This window comes from Leptonychotes weddellii, chromosome 5 (assembly GCF_054177405.1).
Source record: "Leptonychotes weddellii isolate Sample4059 chromosome 5, ASM5417740v2, whole genome shotgun sequence".
Classification (NCBI taxonomy): Eukaryota; Metazoa; Chordata; class Mammalia; order Carnivora; family Phocidae; genus Leptonychotes; species Leptonychotes weddellii.
The window spans coordinates 86,577,027-86,599,534 of NC_138373.1; the positions used below are offsets into that span (position 1 = coordinate 86,577,027).

Sequence of the window (22,508 nt, forward strand, 5' to 3'; positions counted from 1 at the left end):
AAAAAAAAATATATCAAAAGGTTCATTGGAAGAAAATACAACATTCAATTGCTACCTATCAACTTTATCTAGTCAATCCTCTGGTACATTTAAATCCTTCTATAAAACTTATAATGAAAGGTTATTATTAGTAAATTTGATCACTTCATAAATGAAATTCTAGTAATTTTTTGAATAATTGGAGAAAAACTATTTTAATTGAGAATAATTTCTAAGCTTTTTTGAAAATCCAAAAACAAAACTATTATGTTTACTTTTAAAATTAAAATAGAAGAGAAATGCATCTTTATTTTTAAAAAAAGATAATTTTGGGGCACCTGGGTGGCTCATTCGTTAAGCGTCTGCCTTTGGCTCAGGTCATGATCCCAGGGTCCTGGGATTGAGCCCCGCATCGGGCTCCTGACTCAGTGGGGAGCCTGCTTCTTCCTCTCCCTCTGCCTCTCCCCCTGCTCATGCTCTCTCTCTCTATCTCTGTGTCTCAAATGAATAAATAAAATCTAAAAAAATAAAAAATAAAAATAAATAAATAAAGATAATTTTGTCAGAATCAATGAATTTGACTTTCCTGAGGTTAAAATGGTATCTGTCCAATCTATTTCATGGAACTGTTATGAGCATCACATGGTATTTTATCTATCATCTATCTATCGATCTATCATCTATCATTTATCTGTACATGCACATTATGTAAACTGTAACAAAAGTAGACTATTATTATCCCTACTTACTCTTTTGGACTTAGGAACTGAAGGCTTCTGGTAAAATGTAAATGAGTCTCATTTGGTCATTAACTTTGTAGTTCAGTGCTTTGAATGGTGCCTGGCACATAACACCTTGTACATAGTTATTGAGAGAATAAATGAGTGGATGATTGCATGAATGAAATTGGTATATTAAAAAAATAACAGAATCTTGTTGAGGATGGGTCACAGGGAAATTAAATATTGGGAAGAGACAAAGTATTTGGAGAAGTTCCGGAAATAGGGTACCACCTATAATGGGGACAGAGAGCTACAGAAGTGGCTGATATGAGAGAGATGTGTTAAGTGAGATGTGGGGCAAAGGCAGATTCCTAAATAAAACTGGCATTTGAAGAGTTACTAAAGGAGAGGGAAACTGAACAGCAGTGGGATAGCAGTCAGAGGGACAGGAGGAAGACCAGAAAAGAGCACTGTGGCAAAGGAAGAGAATATTTCAAAAAAGTAGGAATGATTGTCAATATCAAGTGCTCCCAGAGGGTTAAAATAAAAAAAGACAGGGTCTGCAAAAAGTGTCCATTGGGTTTACTGAGGTAAGTCATTAATGGCCGGTGCCAGTAGGGATGCTGACAGAAGGGGTGGAGGAAGATGAGAGAGCTTTTGATTGTTAAATTTCATAAGCATTTTGCTGGTTCTCTTTCTGCCTCATCAGCTGCCATTCTGGCTCCATTTCTGGCTTCTCCAGCTCTTCCTTCCGCCAACCCTGATGCTTCCTACAGCTCAGTCCTTGGTATTATCTGGTCTGTACAGATGCATTCCCTTGGTAAGCTCAATTCATCCCAAATCCTCAATTGTTTGGTCTGGGTAACACCTTTAGTGCTGACTTCCTGCACACCTACCTGCTCGTGGGTGCTTTTCCAAATATCCCTCAGAGTAGTGAAGTATGAACTGGAACCAAGACTAAAGTTTAATTTACCTTCCATGAGCCTATCCTGTGCAACAAACTTGGTGCCCATTCTCTTTTGGGTGTTTTCCTTCTAAAATTAATTTTCAGAAACCCAGAAGAGAACACAGTGACAGAGGTTAACTGCAGAAGAGCAAATCACACTTTGCAAGCAGAGTGTAGGGAGACAGTATCAGAATTCAAAATACGCTTGGTAAATAGGAAAAGTGGCTGTATTAGCTTGCTAGGGCTGCCATAACAAAGTACCACAGATTGGGTGGCCTAAATAACAGAAATTTATTTTCTTATAGTTCTCGATGCTAGAAGTCAGAGATCAAGGTATTGGCAGGGTTTGTTTCTTCTGAGGTCGACTTGAATTGCAGATTGGCTGCCTTCTCTCTGTCGTCACATGGGTTTCCTTCTGTGAGTCATATTGGAGTAGGGCCCACCCTAATGACCTCATTTTACCTTAATTACCTCCTTAAAGACCCTATCACCAAATATAGTCACATTCTGAGTTAGTGGGGGGTTAGGACTCCAACATATAAATTTTGGGAGGGACACAATTCAGGCTAAAACAGTGGCCTAAGACAGAATGAAGCTCAGTTAAAAGGGAAAAACATAGGTAGCAAAATAAACTCCTTGTGCAACAGATGAGGATGGGCTGGGTATGTAGAAGTTGGGCAGAAAAAGTTCCTGAGGTCATTGTGAATAACATGCTGACCACAAGTCAGTGATGTAACTCAGTAAAATACAAAAGCGTGATTCCTGGATATTTAAATAGGAGAACCCTAATAGAACTTATGAGGTAATTCAGCAATTATACTGTGCAGTGGTCAGTAATAAAACACCCTTTCCAATTCTGAACTCCAAACCAAAGAGGGATGTGAAGATTTTGGATGCGATTCAGAAGAGAACCACATAGAACCATATATTTTAATTATTAGAAAGTAAAGACACTGAAATTTCTCAGGCCAGGAATGAGGAGGTTGAGGAGGGATTTATTAATGCTCATTAACTCAAAAATGGTCACTGGGAAGATAGTGATCAGTAGTTCTCCAATCCATAAACTAGAGAGTAAATGGAAAGAAATTAAGAGTTGCCATAAATTAAAAAAAAAAGATTTGCCATAAATTATTTCTTAATGTTAGTAATTTAGTTGTCATAAGAAAGTATTTCTCACCAGTATGAGGTGGTAAAAACTGGAATGGTTTACTAACTTTAAAAATAAGTTGTCTTTTATTTCAGGTGATTTTAGCATGCTTCTGCCTAAATTATGAGCATATGGAATATAATCATTCATTTACTTATTCAATATATATTTGTTAAGTGCCTATCATGTGCCAGACACTATTCCTGACCTAGCAGTGAACCAACAACATCCCTGTCCTTATGTTTACTTACAATAGGGAAGGCAGAACTCTCTCTCTCACACACACACACACACACACACGTTAGTGATAAGGTCTATGAAGAAAATAAAGACTGAAGGGTAAGAGAACAGAGAGTAATATGACTGATATTATTTAAGACAGTGTGGTTAGGGAAGGGCTCTCTAAGGAAGAAATACTTAAGGAAAAACAGATAAATCAATAATAATAGCCGATATTTACTGAGTACTTACTATGTGTCAGAATTGTTAAACTATCATTTAATCCTTACAATAATGCATTTTACAAAAGAGAAATTGAAGCTCAGGGAAGTTTAGAAATTTGCACAGCTACTAAGACTCACAAACTCTGGCTAAGTCTTGTTTTTTCTTAGCTGCTTTTAATATTAACATTAATGTTAATGGCTGAATAATGGCCCCCAAATTAATATTAACATCAAAGTTAATATTAAAGTTGAGGCCCTGTTGGGTATAGGGTTTTTCTTTATTTTTAATGAGTAGTACCTAGGCAATGGGTGATTTTTACAGAACTCCAGTGTCTCTGTCCAGTCCAGAGTAGCCTCTAGGTTCTGAGGCTTCACCAATACCAGACACTCTACTGATGCTGGTCAAGTCCAGAAGGCAGGTGTCTCAGTAGACAAGAATGGATGAGACCTCATGGACTGGTGGAAGGGGTGGCCTTTACCAGGAGAGTGGATCATTCACCCATGGTGACGGGGAAGGCAGGATGTATTGGCACTGATGTGGGAGCTTGTAGGAGTTCTCTTCTGGGGGCTTCTACTTTCTCAGAGAGTTAAAATAGGGGAGGGTGATAAGAATTCAGTAAAATAAGGATTGATGTTTATTTCCTTAGTGATAAAATAATCTTCCTCAGTGTGAAATGCCTCATCATACTTGACAAAAAACTGTCATAAGGGGAGACAGACAAAAAATTACATCACCTGCAGTGCCAAGTGATAAATAGGTGAATAATACTAGTCTCATTGGAGGGTGTGTGGGGCCAGAGAACGGAGCAATTTACTCTTCCTCGGGGACTCAAGGGAAATTTTAGAGTAAGCAAAATTTGAAGCAACTCTAGAAGGATATAATGGTAATGGGCAGACACTTTTCTAAGTATTTAATATTTGTAATGGTCTTATAAGAGGTAGGTGTTGTTCTTGTCCCCATTTTACAGGCCCAGGGATTGATGTACACACTCATACAGCTAGTGTGTGCAGCAATGACACAAACTTACCTAGTCTCCAGGGCCTGTCTCTCTTAATCACTTCCCCAATCTTAACTTTTTCAGATGAATACCATCATGATGTTATTAATTAATTAATTTATTTATTTGAGAGAAAGAGAGCATAAGCAGGGGGAGGGGCAGAGGGAGAGGGAGAAGCAGGCTCCCTGCCTAGCAGGGAGCCTAACATGGGCTCCATCCCAGGACCCTGAGATCATGACCTGAGCTGAAGGCAGATGCCCAACTGACTGAGCCACCCAGGCGCCCCACCATCATGATTTTAAAACTGCCTTCACAACTTCATATTTGTTCCTCTGTGGTTGTTTATGTGTCCAGATGACTGTAGGATTTTATTTGAGATGGATATGTTTAATCTCAAACATGGCAGCCAATTAAGCTTGCACCAGGAGCTTTTAGAAAATTCTTAGTCCCAGGCTCTACCCTTGAGGATTCTGATTTAATTGGTCTTGATTGGGGCTCAGACATCAGTGTCTTTTAGAATAATTCTCCTGGTGATTCTAGTGTTCAGCTGGAGCTGAGAATCGGTGGCATAAATGAAAGAGAAGAATTCTGAGGGGTAGATATAAAAGTTTAATACTTGCAATACCATTAGTGATACTTGCAATACCAATGCTTTGGGTTCAAGACTTTTCTCCCTTAAAATGGAAATGCTGTTGGGGTTGGAGCAATATGTTAATAAGTCCCTAGAAAGATCTTAGTGGCAGTGATTTTTATCAATTCTCCTTTCTCCTTATGGTGAGACCTTCAGGAAGGCTGGCAGTATGGCACCTAGGCCTAGAAAGGAAGGAGGCATTAGAAATCAGAGAAGCCAAAATTGAATCAAAAGTCAAGGATTTGCTCTTTTCTCAGTAAAATCATTTGACATCAATTTGAATATTTATCAATGCAATTTAATAGGCTCTGAGACCAAACCGTCTGCTAAAATAATCAAATGATAACCTGAAATTAATTTCAAGATCATACTTTGATTAGTAAGGTACAAAAATGGCAAGGCTATAATCTTCATGAAGGCAGGTGTTCCTTCCTACTGTACCCATGGCACCTAGCATAGTACTTAACACTTAAAAAGCCATTCATTAAATAATGACTGAAATTTATCACCCATTTTCATTAGTGTGAAATGACTTAGCCCAGAAGGGGAAACAGGTTTGATTGATTCACAGTCTTTGCCGTAGCATTGTAAGAACATTCTATACCTTGCTTCAATTTATTTATCCATTTCCCTACTCCGTGACATTTAGATTGTTCCCAAATTTTTGCTATTAAAAACAATACTGCAAAAAACACCTTTGTTATGTGTTTGCCCGTGCACTTACACAGCAGTTTCTCTAGAATATAGCCACAGAAGTAGAACTGCTGGGTTGGTGGTATGTACTCATCAACCTTTTATATATTATTAACTAGTTTTCCAACTTTATGCTCCAAATAAAACCAAAATGAAAAATATAAAAAGGATTATCAATTTGACTTAAAATATAAAAATTCTAAATGACAAAATATAGAATGAACAAGCTAAAACACATTGTAACTCTTTTCACTTCTTCCCAGTGCAAGTAAAATATATAATAAACTCAAAGTTCAAAGTTTGCCTTTTGTAATCAGTTCATAAAATGCTTAGTAGAGATCAGCCACCATCATCTGCCCTCTAACATCCCTTGGGTCTGTCTTTGTCTTAAGAAGTTGTTTAGAAGAATATTCACATCTCCAGATGGTTCTTTAGAGCAGTTTGGCTGGTGGTAGTCAGGCTGAGATCCAGGAAAGCATGATCTAAGACTGCAGGTGCTCATTCTGCCATTTTTCCAAAGTGAGTTCCCAGCCCTTAGCAGGTGATGCAATGCACAGGGCCACCTGGAGTCCCTCCCTGGCACATCTGCCTTTTCCCTCCATGGTCATGCCCCAGGCACGGACTACTTTTGGCTAAATGGATGGTCAAGCTATCCTGGGCATAACTAATGCAAGAGAATTCTCACCAAGGCTGACCATGGATAGATTTGCTAATTCTTTCTTTTTCTTTTTTTTGAAATATTTGTTGTAAGGTTTTTGTCCTACATGTAAATTCTGGCTATAATCAAATAACTCAGAGTTAGAGTAGAAGTGTCTGACACCATTCAGAGAATCTTTGAACTCTGTATCTCTAAAAACTTCAGCTTTATAAATATTCAAGAGATTTGAAATATACACATAGATGACCATGTGTATTTTATGATTTAGACTCTCCTTTAGCTCTGCTTGAAATTCAGGTGTACTATGCTGAGAAAAGGAAAAAAAGCTTGGCTATTGCCATACTTTATTTCCAGTTATGACAGAGCTGCTCTCCCAGAGGAAACTCTATGTTCCCATACATGATTGTATTTTAGATGAACTAGCAACACCTATGGTGATTTTCCATACAGTGCTTTTAAAGGACATTTCAGCAAAACAAAAACAAAGCAAACAAACAAACAAAAAACCCAAAAGGGACTTTTGTTACATTATCAGGAACTTCAACATCCTCTTAGTACAATTCCATTTAATTCTATGCTCTCAATTCTACTTTTTACAGTTAGTAAAATAAATTTTATGAATCTCTCTTCTTTTTGGTTGTTTCTCTGAAGGAAAGGAAAAGCAGTAAAATAGACCCTTTCAATATAAATGTTCTTTTCCTTCAACAAAATAGGAGTAAATTTACTGGCTTTTGTGCCACAGCAACACAAAAACTGCTGCTTCTGTCACATGACTCTTCCATTTGTCCATGCTCTAGGTACAGAGCAGATTAGCACAGAGTGAGTCATTCAGTTTGACTTGCCTCTATGCACCTTTTCTTTGAACTGGCTTCTTTTCCTTGTGTTGAATATAGATTTACTAAACATAATACTGCAGCTTCAAGCACCAGGTCACCTTGGTCCTCTTACAAAACCTTTTGTGGATTGTATTCATCTCAAAGCCAGTACTGTTTGGCTTCCATGTCTTCATTTGCTCTAATGATGCTCAATATTTATTGAATTCTTGCCACATGTCAAATGTTTTATGTGCACTGTGTCTCATAATTCTCACCAACACTAAGCAATAGAGAGGTCACCCCAGCTTTACAGATGGAGAGAAACTGAAGCATCAAAGGCTTAAGTGACTTGTTCAAGAGAGTCGGGTAAGTGGCAGGGAGGAGACTCAAAGCCAAGTGAGCTAACATCAGAGTCTGGGCTGTGAACCACTGTCCTGGGCTGCTTCCTTGTCTGCTCTCTTCATCTCTGTTCATTGTTAGTGCCTGACTCCACAAGAGCACCTTTCTCCTGGTTTGTTCACTGAAGCATTCCAAGGGCCCAGGACAGTGTGTGGCACATTAACACATAATAAATATTTCTTGCATAAATAAATCTCTTTGCTACTTTTTGCTTTCACTTATTCATGTATTTGTTCATTAAAGAAATGATTGGGCCAATAAAACTGGCTTTTTTTCTACACATTGAGATACAGTAATGAACAAAGTCCCTCCCCTCAGGAAGAGATTACATTCTTGAGGGAGGAGGCAGACTAATAAATATTTAATATCAGGTAAGGAGTTGTGAAGAAAATAAGTCAGGGTAAAGGGGCTAGAAGATGATGTGGGGATGCTATTTTAGCTAGGGTAGTTGTGGAAGGCTTATCCAAAATGGGGACATTTGGGCACCCACCAAAAGGAGAAAAGGAAATGAGTCATTTGGTTATTGAATGGGAGAGGGTCCAAATAGAAGAAAAAGCAGGTGCAAGGGCCATTAGATGGGAGCACTGGGGATATTCCAGCACAATAGGAGGCCAGTGTGTATGGTCCATAGCGAACAAAGAGGAAGGCAGTAAGACAGATGGTTGGAGAAGTGGGGGAAGGGAAGGCACTGGGCCTACAGGCCATGGAGAGGACCTCAGCTTTTACACTGAGTGAGACATAAAACTAATAGGGGGTTTTGAACAGAGATCTGCTGTGATTTACTTCCAAAGTAAAGGGATCTCCCTGTGGGGAGAAGTGTAAGAGCACATGTGTGGAAGCAGATAGACCAGTCAGGGGCTATTACAATAATCTGGGCTCGAGGTGATCATAGCTTGGACCAAAGTAGTAGCAATGAGAGTATTGAGAAATACTTAAATTCTAAATATCTTTCAAAGGTAATATCATTTGCTGACAGAGTGAATGGCGGATATGAAAAAAAGAGAGGAACAGCCCTATGGTTTTCAGCATTTGAAAGGGCACATTTACTGAGTTGGGGAAGGCTGTGGGAAGGGAGGCTTGGGACTGGATGGGAATCAAGAGTTTGGGTTTTGAACATGTTTCTCACCATCTAGTACTGCCTTGTATGGTGAAAATATAAGACAGCAACTCAGGGACCTGAAAATCCAAACACCCTCAGGGTATGTGAAACAGGTAATCTAAATATGACTTGGCCAAGTGTGAAACAACAAAGCAGTGATAAGGCCAGTGAACTAGGGAGTTCATGCATGATCCATAGGCACTGACATAAAACAAAAGGTTGTGCTGGCCAGTGTTGCCCTTGACCTTGGGTTTGTGACCCCTGCAAAATGATACCAGCATCATTGGCTTTTACTCACATCATTCTAAGTTAATACTTATATGTGTCTTCTGCTGACCTGGGCAGGTAGCTGAATTTTGCAGGACAGAAACTACATGTCCTGCCTTCACTCATCAATATATTATTCTCACAATAAATGTTTGTTAAGCCCTTACTCTGGGCCAGTCACAGTTCTAGGAAAGACATGACAGCAAATGTATAGTGCCAAATAACATTTCAGATTATGTGAATACCTCACATAGTCAGAGATGACCCCTGACAGTCTCAACCTTGAAAACCAACAAAGTAAAACAAAACATAACATAAAGGCACCAAAAGGATCCTGAGTAGTTTAAATAGATGTTTGACGTTGGACATTCAGGTATTAAAGCTTATATGCTTAATTCATAACATTTTCTCAGGACCATCTTGTTTTACACATAATTTTAACAAACCTGAACATCTGTTTTTGTAGCCCCAAACAGATAAATCAGAAATAAGTTGGCAGTAGAGGAAAAGGGAAGGTCTAATAAAGGTAAACACATGAGAAAGGGTTAGATGTAATAAGAAACACCATCACACTGCTAGAGAAAAAAAATACAAAAAATAAATAAATAAACATAGCTTTTTAAAATGTGTTACTCTGGGGAGACTATATTTCCTGAATGGACAAGAAGTCTGTCTGAGCTTAATAAACCTGAAGTGTTCACTATTTTAAAGCAGTTAGGGATGGTCATCTAGTAAGGCTTATGCTGAACTTATACATTCTGATTTAGAAGGTGAAGGAATATATAATCCTTTTTTGTTGTTTATTTAAGCTTTTTTTTAATTTAAATTCAATTAGCCCACATATAGTACATCATTAGTTTCAGATGTAGAGTTCAATAATTCATCAGTTGCATATAACACCCAGTGCTCATCACATCACGTGCCCTCCTTAATGCCCATCACCCAATTGCCCCATCCCCCCACCGCCCTCCCCTCAGTTTGTTTCCTAGAGTTAAGAGTCTCTCATGGTTTGTTTTCCTCTCTGATTACTTCCCATTCAAGGAATATATAATCCATTGAAAAGGTTTCCCTGGCAATTATGAATGTACGAATTATGGCATTTTAGAGTTGTTTCAGGTATTTGGAAAGTCCATTAAAGTGAAATATCTCATTCTGCAATAATACTGGGTATCTGCTCTGATCCCGTACTCTGGTCTGTATACCACATACGTGGCCATATGCATGGTCAACAGATACTAACAATACACCCTCAGATACACTTCCTGTCTACAGCAAGTGCCTCAAATCTCTCACATCACTCGCCTCCATTCTCTCTCCTGTTTCCATTCCAGGATGCTGCCAGGGTCTGCTCTACCTGCTGTCCCTTGGCCCTTTGTGGCTTGCACTCAAAGTTGCACCTGATGACAGAATTCAGCTTCCCTGCATCCGACCTTCGGTGTTTCCTGGGATGTGGCTGTGTGTGTGCACCTCAGGTATGCGCCTGTCTTCACTGGGCTTGTGTACCTCAGAGCCTAATGTAGCTTCAGGCCAGACTTGATTTGCACTGGCATTGGATCCACCAGAACTCCCCGTGACTGCTCTTGCACTGAAAACATGCACTGAAAATACCTTTTACATGTGAAAAGGACACAACCATCACACCATGAATCAGGATGCAATGTGAGTTGTTCCTGAGTCAGTGATCTTTCTTTTCAGAAGTGGTTAAGTGACAGAATCATACCTCTTAGGCTTAGAAATATCCTGGAAGTCTGCCATCAGTCTTAAGCTGAATACTATCCACGAAGTTACCAAACTTTGCCAGTTTTCATTAGTCTCCCTTATTTTCAGAAATAGTCATTTGCAAAACAGAAAACTAGGAAGAGATACTCAGTCCACAGCTGTGGCATAGACCAAAGCTAGAGTTAATAAAAGGATTAAACCAATGACCTTCACTTGTTGAAAGTAGAAAAAAAAAGAGCTAGCTGGCCATAGCTAGAGAGCCTGATAATGGAGCTAACTGAGCAGCCCAAACCCATCCACTAAGTTTTACAAGTTTAAATAATGCTAACTGTTGTCCAAGGTAAAGGAGGATTGAGCCACCATTATCTGCATTATTTAGGTGTGTGTTCTTTAGCTTAAAGCTAATTACATTTAACCATGTGACCTGGGTTTTAAAACACATAGAGATCACAAACACTTTTATAAAACAAGTTATCTGTATCCTCTGTCTACAGGCAAATAATATGACAAGCATCCATGTGTCCACACATTGCCCTTGCAATTGAAACTTTCTATTATTTCAGCTGCTATATGAAAAAAACTGAGTTCTGTAGACCAAAAGTACATAATAGCATTACAATAGCCACAACAGATCCAAGAATGTTGGGCACACTCAGAACATACATACCAAATACACACACACAAATACACCAGAGCAGAGTGTTAATGGGCTTATTTCTGTGGCTAGGGCCTTTCCATTTACACTTACTCCTCATTTTTTCCTAGCCAGCTGAGCAGAAAGTTAGCACAATGGGCTCCACTTGAGTAATAACGTGACTCCAATTTCACAGCATCCCCACAAAACTTCCTTAACCAACTGCCTAGCCCTAAGTTTTCAATTTGTGTTTTTCAGGCTTCTGAGCCATAACATCTTTCCAATACAACTCAGTAATACAAAGTAGTAAAATGACCTGACCTGAGTAATAACAGAGAATAAAATGAGCTCTGGAGGCTGGGGGATGGCTATTCTGGTCCAAGCATCATCATTTATATCCCTGCAACTGGAATACCCCTTGGGTTCTGTTTCTGTATCTATAATGTCAGGGAACAAACTGAACAATTCCTGTGAAATGGACCCTATCCCCCCATAGTCTGGTCTGCTCTGAGGGGTACTAGAACCTTCTCTGCCTCCTCCAGTTGGACACCCTGGTGTAGTTCATTCGGGGCCTGCTTAATTTCTTAAGCCTGCTCTTTTCAGACCCCTGTACTTACTCCTTACCTTCCTGTCTCTTCATTTAGGAAGTGGACTTTCTTTGTTCAGAAAGTCTTTTTCATCCTGGCAGTTGCCAGAGCCCTGCCTGGGCCTTGGCCTCCCCACCACCAAAGCAGGCCCAATGCCAGCCCCGGAGACAGCCTGAGAGCCTGGGGTTGTACCTCTGCCTCCCTCTAGTGGTGGCCCCCAGCAGTCTGGGCTGTGCACAAAACCTGTTCCCTAAAATCATCATCTTCAAGCGTCTGAGAATTTTAAAAACTAATTCAGTCCTCTTCACAAATTGCTTATTTCTCTTGTGGTTTTATATAAATGTCCCTCCTATACTGAATGGAAAAGAAAGTAGAGTTATACTTATCTCTTCTTCCCTATTAGTGTACTTTTTCATCTGTCTGAAAGTGATGACAAATACTGTTGGGTCCTTCTAAATTGCCTAAGAAAAAAGTGTGCCAGAAAAATGACTATTCAGCTACCTTTTCAAACTTCTAAACAAGCAATATCAAGTCCTTTTTAAAAAGATTAAATAAAGGGGATTTGGGGGATATTGTCTCAGATTTGGGTGCTGGCTACACAGGTGTGTTAAGTTTGTTAAAATTTATAGACATGAGTATTCATAATATTTATATTTTTGTGTATATTTTATACTTCAACAAAGATTTTGTTCAATTAAGTAAATGTGCCATTATTTTAAAATGCTGCCAAATCAATGATATTTCTTCCCTTATGTAAACGACAGGTATAACTCTTTATTTCCAAAAAAGCAGGAATTGCTATGGAATTCGTGTTTTGTGAACAAAAGTACAATTTGATTAATATACCTAGTGATTCTCTGGGCTGAATTTTCTAACAGAACTAACTGGAACCAAAAAGTTTTGTCCTTTCCCACTGAAAAGAAGTGTACATATTATAAATAAAGTACAGTGGAGATTGGAAACCTTGTTCTACAATTTTTTAGCACATGTTGTAGTCTATGTCACTATTTCTCCATGTTTATTTACAGGCTGGAGAGTTTCAGGCAGCCGATAGAATTTTCAACAGAATAATCATAAAAAATTGTTCCCACCCAATGTGAAATCTCAAAAACATTCTCAGAGAGCTTGAACATCACTTGAGAATACAACAGACAATGGCTTTTCTTGATTAAAGAGATTTGTTTTATGATTCTTTCAAAAAAGGCCTTTAAATTCAGTCATTTGAGAAAATGTTTGATGTACTCTTGCATTGCATTTATAGAATAGCAGTAAGTCAGTAAGTCTGGTAAAGAATATTCTACAATAAAAAAAGTATCTATTCCACAGAACCCAATTCCCTGCCCAGAAAACACCCTTATGCTACCTTTTTTCCTTTCTCTGGGCTTATACTACAAAGGGAATTTTACATGCTAACAAGAGGGTCAGATAAAGTCTATTTGGCAGTGTAATGACCCCTTTCAAGGGCCAGATTCTTTCCCTGTAACTACTGCTTATAAATGACAATAGTTTAGTGTTCCACTTCTCATTGAGTGGTGATGATGCACCTGTGAAAAGGCATCCATGGAGGGAGGGAGGCTTGTTCTTTCCTTTTCTTTCTTTCTTTCTTTCTTTCTCTCTCTCTCTTTCTTTCTTTCATTCATTCATGAAATGGTTTTGTACAACTCTATGTACAGACACTGTTGTTAAAAGGAACAGTTTCAAATCTCATGATGACTTTTTTCCCCCCACAGTACTGTGTGCAATCGCTAATCAGTTCTTTCCATGGGTCATTTTCTGTCACAAGAGAAATGTTAACATGCCCTGAATGTCCTTCAGGAGCTAGGGATAAAAACAACCCTAGAGAGAAGAAGCACTGGAGAGGATCACACTTTATAAACTTAAATTAGTGAAAATGTTTTTGGAAAGAGACCCTCCCACATCACACACAGTTCATTCAATTAAATTTTCCAGATTCCTTCTGAAATTGTGGATGATTTCTGTCATTTGGAATCACCAAAGGACATATTACCCATAAATTATCTAAATGTGCATGTGTTTATTCCATAGTGCATATGGTAATAACTACATTTTATTGCATATATTCATGAACATGAATTAAATTAACTTGGGGAAAATATCTTGCTTGCAGCCAGTCCTGTTCTTTGAAAGGCAAAGAATGTTATAAAAGGTGAAATTTGAATACAATGATTGAATTGCATATATTACCTTTAACTTGAATTCAGATCGCTAGTTTTGTGGTGTGAAGAAGGCAATTCAAAGGGGGAAAGAATTGTGTTTTCAACAAATTATTCTTGGGTAACTAGATATTCACATGCAAAAAAAAAAAAAAATGAAGTTGGACCCTTCTTCACACCACACACAAAAATCGGGCTCTGTGCTGAAAATGGGGCCTGCCTAAGATTATCTCTCTCCCTCTGCCTCTCCCCTATCCCTCCCATCTCACACACTTTCTCTCTCTCTCTCAAAAAAAAAAAAAAAGAGTGAAAAGACAATCCACTGAATGAAAGGTAATATGTGCAAATCTGATAGAGAACATGTCCAAAATATATAAACAACACTTGCAACTCAAAAATAGAAAGACAAATAATCCAGTTTAAAAATGGTCAAAGGATTTGACAGATATATTTTCAAAGACCAATATACAAATGGACAACAAGCACATAAAAAGATGCTTAACATCATTAGTCATTAGAGAAATGAAAATCAAAACCACAATGGGATGCCACTTCACACACACTAGGCTGGTTATGATGAAAAAGACAATAAGAAATGTTTGTGAGTATGTGGACAAATTGTAAGCCACATACATTACTAGTGGGAATGAAAATGGTGCCACCAGTTTGGAAAACAGTTTGTCAGTTTCTGAAAGTGTTAAAGTTACCTTATGACTTAACAATTCCACTCCTAGATATATACCCAAGAGATATAAAACCATATGTCCACATGAAAACTTGTGCATGAATATTCATAGCAGCATTGTTCATAATAACCAAGAAGCAGAAACAATCCAAATGTCCATCAGCTGATGAATGGATAAACAAAAGTAATAGATCCATACAATAGAATATTATTCAGTGATACAAAGAAATGAAGTACTGATGCATGCTACAAAAGGGATGAACCTTGAAAACATTCTGCTAAGGGAAAGAAGCCAGTAAGAGAAGACCTCAAATCATATGATTCCATTTATATGAAATATCCAGAATAGGTCAATTTATAGGGACAGAAAATAGATTAGTGGTTGACTCATGCTAGGGCATGGGGACAGAAGAATGAGGAATGACTGCTGATGAGTATGGGGTTTCTTTTTGGGGTGATGAAAATGTTTTAAAATTATATTGTGGTGATTGCACAAGTTTGTGAATATACTAAGAAGCATTGATATATCTCAACAATTGCTAAAAAATTTATTATCCAATATGTTGTACACCTGAAACTAATATATATTTTATGTCAACTATACTTCAGTTATAAATCAATCAATCATCAGCAAACAAACAAATGCTGTTGTGTTCTGCCAAAACAGCAAACAGCAAACAAACACACTATATGGCTAACTGAAACTCCAGAAAGTATATGCAATTTCAGACTTCCACTCTTAGTGTATGAGAATGTGTACTACTTTACTTTTTATATCACAAATTACATGTTGTAAAACCATGTTTACTATCTTTTTAATTTATAAAATGTATCTATAGTAAGCTGAATAATGGCCCTAAGATGTCCATATCCTAATTCCCAGAATCTAAAAACAATTTTTTTTTATCCAAGACATTACAATAGTAACAAAATATCAACTCATTGAAGGAAGGTATCTTTAATTTGAAGTTTATTTTAGTTTTCTGTTCATTTACTCATACTGTAAACATTATGGGATGCCAGGAAGTGCTTATTATTAAGAATGCTGACAAAAATTAGTGTCAAAAAAAATTAGTATCTGCATTTACTACTATTCCTGGCTCAACAAATACATTTTGAGTGTATAGATGGATGACCATAGAGTAAGTCTGGTAAAGACATAAAGGTAAAAGCATTCTGTTATTTATTTATTTGTTTTTCCATTTCTCCACTTACCTCCACTCTGGTACTCATCTGTTTTTTATATTTAAGGGTCTGTTTCTTGGTTTGTCTCTCTCTCTCTCTCTTTATTTGTTTTGTTTCTTAAATTCCACACATGGAATTCATGGTATATGTCTTTCACTGACTGACTTATTTTGCTTAGCATTACATTCTCTGGTTCCATCCATGTTGTTGCAAATGGCCAAGATTTCATGCTTTTTCATGGCTAAATAATATTCTATTCTATTCTATATATACCACCTCGTCTTTTCTTCTTTATCTATTCATCTATTGATGGAATGGTTGGGTTGCTTTCACAATTTGGCTATTGTAAATAATGCTGCAGTAAACATGGGGGTGCATGTATCACTTTGAATTAGTGGTTTTGTATTTTGGGGGTAAATAACTAGTAGTGCAATTATTGGATTGTAGGGTAGCTCTATTTTTAACTTTTGAGGAACCTCCAAAGTGTCTTCCACATTGACTGCACCAGTTTGCATTCCCACCAACAGTGCACAAGGGTTCCTTTTTCTTCACATCCACATCAACACCTGTTGTTTCTTGTCTTTTTAATTTTAGCCATTCTGACAGATGTGAGGTGATATTTCATTGTGGTTTTGGTTTACATTTCCCTGATGATGAGTGATGTTGAACATCTTTTCATGTGTCTGCTGGCCATCTGTACATCTTTGGAGAAATGTCTGTTCATGTCTTCTGCCCATTTTTTAATTGATTATTTGATTTTTGGTGTTGTGTAAGTTCTTTGTATATTTTGGATACTAACTCTTTATCAGAGATGTCATTTAAAAATATCTTCTCCCATTCAATAGGTTGTCTTTTACTTTTGTTGACTGTTTCCTTCATTGCATAGAAGCTTTTCATTGGATGTAGTTCCAGCAGTTTATTTTTGCTTTTGTTTCACTTGCCTCAGGACATATATCTAGAAAGATGTTGTTATGGTCGTTGTCAGAGAAATTACTACCTGTGCTTCCTTCTAGGATTTTTATGGTTTCAGCTCTCACATTTAGGTCCTTAAACCATTTTGAATTTATTTTTGTGTTTGGTGTAAGAACTTGGTCCAGTTTCATCCTTTTGTATGCAGCTGTCTAGTTCCAACACCATTTGTTGAAGACACTCTATTTTTCCCATTGCATATTCCATATTCTTGCCTCCTTTGTTAAAGATTAATTGATGAGATAATTGTGGGTTTATTTCTGGGTTTTCTATTCTGTTCCATTGATCTATGTGTCTATCTTTATGCCAGTACTATACTATTTTGATTGCTACAGCTTTGTAATATAACTTGAAATCTGGTATTATGATACCTCCAGTTTTGTTTTCTTTTTCAAGATTGCTTTGGTTCTTTGGGGTCTTTTGTAGTTCCATGTAAATTTTAGAATTATTGTTCTAGTTTTGTGAAAAATGCTGTTAGTATTTTGATAGCTATTGCATTAAATGTGTAGATTGCTTTGAGTAGTATAGACATTTTAGCTATATTTGTTCTTCCAATCCATGAACATGGAATGTCTTTCCATTTCTTTGTGTTGTCTCCATTTTCTTTTATCAATGTTTTATAGGTTTCAGAATACAGATCTTTCACCACCTTGGTTAAATTTATTCCCAGTTATTTTATTCTTTTTACTACAATTGTAAATGGGAGTGTTTTCTTAATTTCTCTTTCTGCTGCATTATTAGTACATAAAAATGAAATAGATTTCTGTCCATGGGGTTTGTGTCCTGCAACTTTACTAAATTCATTTATCAGTTCTAGTAGTTTTTTGGCAGAGTCTTTAGTATTTTCAATATATAGTATCATGTCACCTACAAATAGTGAAAGTTTTACTTCTTCATTACCAATTTAGATGCCTTTTATTTCTTTTTGTTGTCTGATTGCTGTGGCTAGGACTTCTAGTACTATGTTGAATAAATGTGGTGAGAGTGGGCATCCTTGTCTTGTTCCTGCTCTTAGAGGAAAAGCTCTCAGTTTTTCCCCATTGAGTATGATGTTAGCTGTGAGTTTTTAATGTATGGCCTTTATTATGTTGAGGTTGTTTATATTTATTTTTATAAAAGTATATTAAGTTCTCAAAATTTGAATTTTACCAAGATTAGGTAACATTTATGTCCCAATATCCTTTCCTTACAAGTTGGTTACTATAAACTAATAATTCGGCTGCAAAAACAAACTACAATAACAAAATTATTAGCTGATATAGTAAGCTAGGTGCAATGGAAAGGAATTGTTATCAGAAAAACATGGGTTCAAATATTGTCTCTGGAACTTACTACCAATGTTAACCTGAGATGATTTATGTAAGTCTTAGTTCCCTCATGAGTTAATGGGGAATAATAGTAATATCTTCCCTACTTGGGAAGATTATTAATAATGTGTATTCAGAAAGCAGCATAATGTTTAATAAATGGTAATTACCTTTATTAAGTTTATTGGAATTTACCTCAATTCAGCAAGTAATATAATAACTCTTTGTACTGTTATTTGTTCACAATGGTAAACATTTAAAATGTATATTTGCAGGGCCTCTAGGTGGCTCAGTTGGTTAAGCGTACAACTCTTGATTTCAGCTCAGGTCATGATCTCAGGGTCATGAGATGGAGCCCTGCACTGGGCTCCATGTTGAGCATGGAGCTTGATTAAGATTCTCTCTCTCCTTCTCCCTCTGCCCCTCCCCCTTCCCATGCTTGTTCTCTCTCTAAAATAATTTAAAAAAAAATTAAAATGTATTTGCTATGTCACATCAAACTTTGTGATAAATTTATGGAACTGTAGAGTTGCATAGAAATAATTAAAGATACACATAATTTAAAAATTAAACTAATAATTACTGAAAACTTGGTCCATTGAGATTTCTTTGTTTTCCCATTCTAATCTTTTCTTTAAATAATAAGTATGTCATTATTATTTGTACTATTATATATAACTACAATAAGACATTTAATTTTTTAAAAAGTAGCTTAGAATTATTTATACTAAAAAAATTGTGAATTTGCAATCAGAAACACTAAAACTCAACTCTGTAATCCCAGGGCTTTTACTTGCTGCACAGCCTCATTAATCCAACTACCATGCTTCATCCAAAAATTTTTTAAACTTTTTTTAAAGGTTTCATTTATTTATTTGAGAGAGAGAAAGCAAACACGAGTCAGGGGGAGGGGGAAAAGGGCAGAGGGAGAGGAAAAAGCAACTCCCCACCAAGCAGGGAGCCCAATGCAGGGCTGGATCCCAGGACTCTGGGATCATGACCTGAGCTGAAGGCAGATGCTTAACAGACTGAGCCACCCAGGTGCCCCACATCCAAAACTTTTAAAAGTATTTCCCCAATGTTACCCAATTTAATTTTATGATTTAGATGCCACTGCAAAATAATAAATGTTAAAGAATCTAGGGTAAGGTTTGCTTCATTTGGGGCCTTGAGATAAGGAGGCTTGTCATTCCCAATATCCCCATGTTATATCCTGAATGTTTGTATCCTCTCCAAATTCTTATGTTGAAGTCCCCATCTCCACTCTGATGGTATCTGGGGGTGGGGTCTTTGGGAGGTTATTACAGTTAGATTAGGTCATGGAGTTGGTGCTTCCATGATGAAGTTAGTGTCCTTACAAGGGGATGAAGACCAGGCTCTCTCTCTCCACCATGGAAGGATACAGTTAGAAGGCAGTCCTCACCAAGAACTGGATCATGCTGGCATCTTAATCTTGGACTTCCTGGCCTCCAGAACTGAGAAACAGATGTTCGTTGTTTAAGGCTTCCTGGTCTGTGGCATTCTATTATCACAGCCTGAATGGACTAAAACATCTCGTCTCTCTTTGGCCATCTCCCCCAGTACTAGAGGCTCCAGAGAATACACATTAGCTCTATTTTCCAAATAACTTTCTTCTCCTTTCAAAAAATGTATAAACAACAAATCTATCTTTTGATCTCCTTTCCCTCCTCACTTTAGAAAAGCATTAAGAAAATTTCTTATGAAGTTTTATTTTGAGTCAGAGCTACCCTCGCTGATGCTTAGTGGATTAATTTCATTCTGATGCCACATCACCAATATGAGCTTAAATACAGCCAATTAGAATGATATATATCAATGATTCAGCAAATACAACAGTCAAGCCCTGTTCTAGGCATTGGAAATACCATACAACATCATAGTCTTGAAAGAAGATTAATATTCCCTTAAGAATAACCTTATCAAGGGTCTTATATTCTAGTGAATGAGACAGAAAATAAACAAGAAAATAAATATATAAAAATGGTAATTTTATATTGTGATAAGAGTTAAACAGTAACTAAGTTAAAATGGAATGAGCAAGGGAAGCCTTTCTAAATCAGATGACATTTGAATTGAGTCCCACATGACAAGAAGGAGCAAACCATGCAAAGAACTGGAGGAAAAGCATTTCAGGCAGAGGGAACAGAGAAGGCAAAGGGACCTGAAACCTTGATGTAAAAATAAAGAGGAGGTCAATGTGGTGAGTAAGCAAAGGAAAGAATGGTATGGAATGAAAAAGATAAGCTACGTCCCCATTGTAGAGGGCCTTATAGACAACAGGGATAGCCATGGGATTAAAAGGAAAGACAAAGGATCTGATTTACATGGTCTTTTTCAATAACAAGGAAAATGTCCCTGGAGGCTCTGCTGCAGATTTTTCTTTCAATTTATTAGCCAGAATTGTGTCACATGTACATTTTTATTTTTAAACCAATCACTAACAATAGGAATTGCACTACCATGATTAGGCCATGACTAATCAAGTTTCACCTGGGTGTTCAATCACCTCTGGTAACTACAAAATTAAGGTTTCTCTTAGCAAGAAAAAAGGGAGGAATGGCTGTTGGATAGACTTCTGATGGAAAGTGCCACAGAAAAATCTGTTTGTCATCCAAGGGTAGGTGACAGGTAGTCAGTTGATTATACAAGTCTGGAACTCAGGGAAGGGTGTCAGATGGCAGATGAAGTCTTCTGTATATGGTTGGTATTTAAGGTCATGGACTGAATGAGATCACCTGGAGAGAATATATATAGATTTAGAAGACAGGCCAGGATTACGCTCTGGTATGTCCCAATATTTAGAGATCAAGTAAAGATGGAGAAGCAATTAATAAATTGACCATAGTTAGTTGCAGGAGAGCATTTTTTTTTTAAAGCCAAAGGAGAAAAGGAAGGGATTAGACAACTGGGTCAGGTGTTTCTGAGGGTACAATGAAAACAGAAGGAGTACTCAGAGGATCTAGCAATAATGAGATTCCTGATGGCTCTGACAAGAGCAGACTCAGTGGATAGTTAAGCAGAAGCTTAGAGTAACCAGAATGAATGAAAGCTGAGGAAGTATTTTGAGGAAGTTGCTGTGGAAAACCAGAAAAATATAGCACAGGAAATCATGAGAGTCAAGGGAAGGTTTTAGTTATTATAATTTGGGAGATTATAGAACTTGTTTGTATGTTGCCTGGAATGATCCAATGCAGAGAAAGACATTGGTGGTACAGAACAGAGGTGAGGGTTAACTATGAGAACAAAATTCTTGGAAAGGTAAGAGTGAGTGGGATCTGAGTATGAGTGGAAGGATTGACCTCTGAAAGAAGCAGATACATTCATTCCATTTCAAAAAGAGGGAAGGCAGAGAGAATAGGGGCACAGAGACTGAGAAATGAATAGACTTAATAAAATGCAAGCATTCCTGTATAATGGCTTAGATTTTTTTCAAGGTATGAGCCCAAGTCATTAGCTAAGAATGAGGAGGGAGAGAGTACAGGAGGTCTGGAGGGAGAGGAAATATGAAATAGTTATTTCAAAGATTCCAAAGGAAGTTTTATTAAGGAAAGGTAGTGAAGTCCTTTGGCACCACTGAGGGTATATTTGAGGCTTGGGATCACAAATTTAAAGTGCAACCAGGAAACAGTTGTGATATAATCTCCAGTAGGTACAGGCATAGAAGAAGATAGCTAGTAGGCTCACAAAGGGTTGGGGTCTAGCCAGGCAAGTACAAGAAAAATGGGGCCAGAGAATTAAATGTGTTTTCAAGTAAATTAATTTAATGATGGGTCGTGAATTGTAAGTTTGGTAAAAGAGAAGCCAACTTAGGAGAGTAGTGAAGATTGTGAAAAAGTATCAGTATCAATGGAGGTTTTCATAAAATTACAACAGAAATTCTAGAATAAAAAGCTGAAGGGATAGGTGGTAGCAACCATCAGACCAAGTTCCCACTTTTAAGAGTTAGATTGCTCATACATAATGACTTTGCATTTTACTACAAGCTTTTCAAAAAGATCAAAGTTCCTGCGGAGCCCAGCTTGCTAATAAAGAGTACAATTATGTGTGGCTATGGTGCAGCCATGTGATTAGGGAGTTGGTAATGTGCTACTTCAGCAATGACATGGTAAAAGTGTCCACATAACATTAGATCTGAATAGGGCAACATCATGGCATAAGGAAAAGATCTTGGGCTTGAAGTCAGAGCACCCTGACTGAAGCCCTCGCTGTGACAGGTAGAGGCTCTATATCTTGGGGCCTATTTCTTAACCACTCTGAACCCTGGATTATCCTTTTAAACTGAGATATGGCTGGGGCGCCTGGGTGGCTCAGTTGGTTGAGCGACTGCCTTCGGCTCGGGTCATGATCCCGGAGTCCCGGGATCGAGTCCCACGTCGGGCTCCCTGCTCAGCGGGGAGTCTGCTTCTCCCTCTGACCCTCCTCCCTCTCAT

The 22,508-nt window shown here is 37.6% G+C and overlaps 1 protein-coding gene and 1 long non-coding RNA gene across 2 annotated transcripts in view; one reads left to right on the forward strand and one right to left on the reverse strand.

The window, feature by feature from the left end:
* The window catches only part of LOC145721383 (uncharacterized), a 155,182-nt gene extending 145,033 nt beyond the window's left edge, over positions 1–10,149 (forward strand). Inside the window, exon 3 of the long non-coding RNA XR_014145036.1 lies at positions 10,129–10,149. This is a non-coding gene — a long non-coding RNA (uncharacterized LOC145721383). The remainder of the gene's footprint in view (positions 1–10,128) is intronic.
* The window catches only part of LMNTD1 (lamin tail domain containing 1), a 147,116-nt gene that overhangs the window by 98,899 nt on the left and 25,709 nt on the right, over positions 1–22,508 (reverse strand). The window lies entirely within an intron of this gene.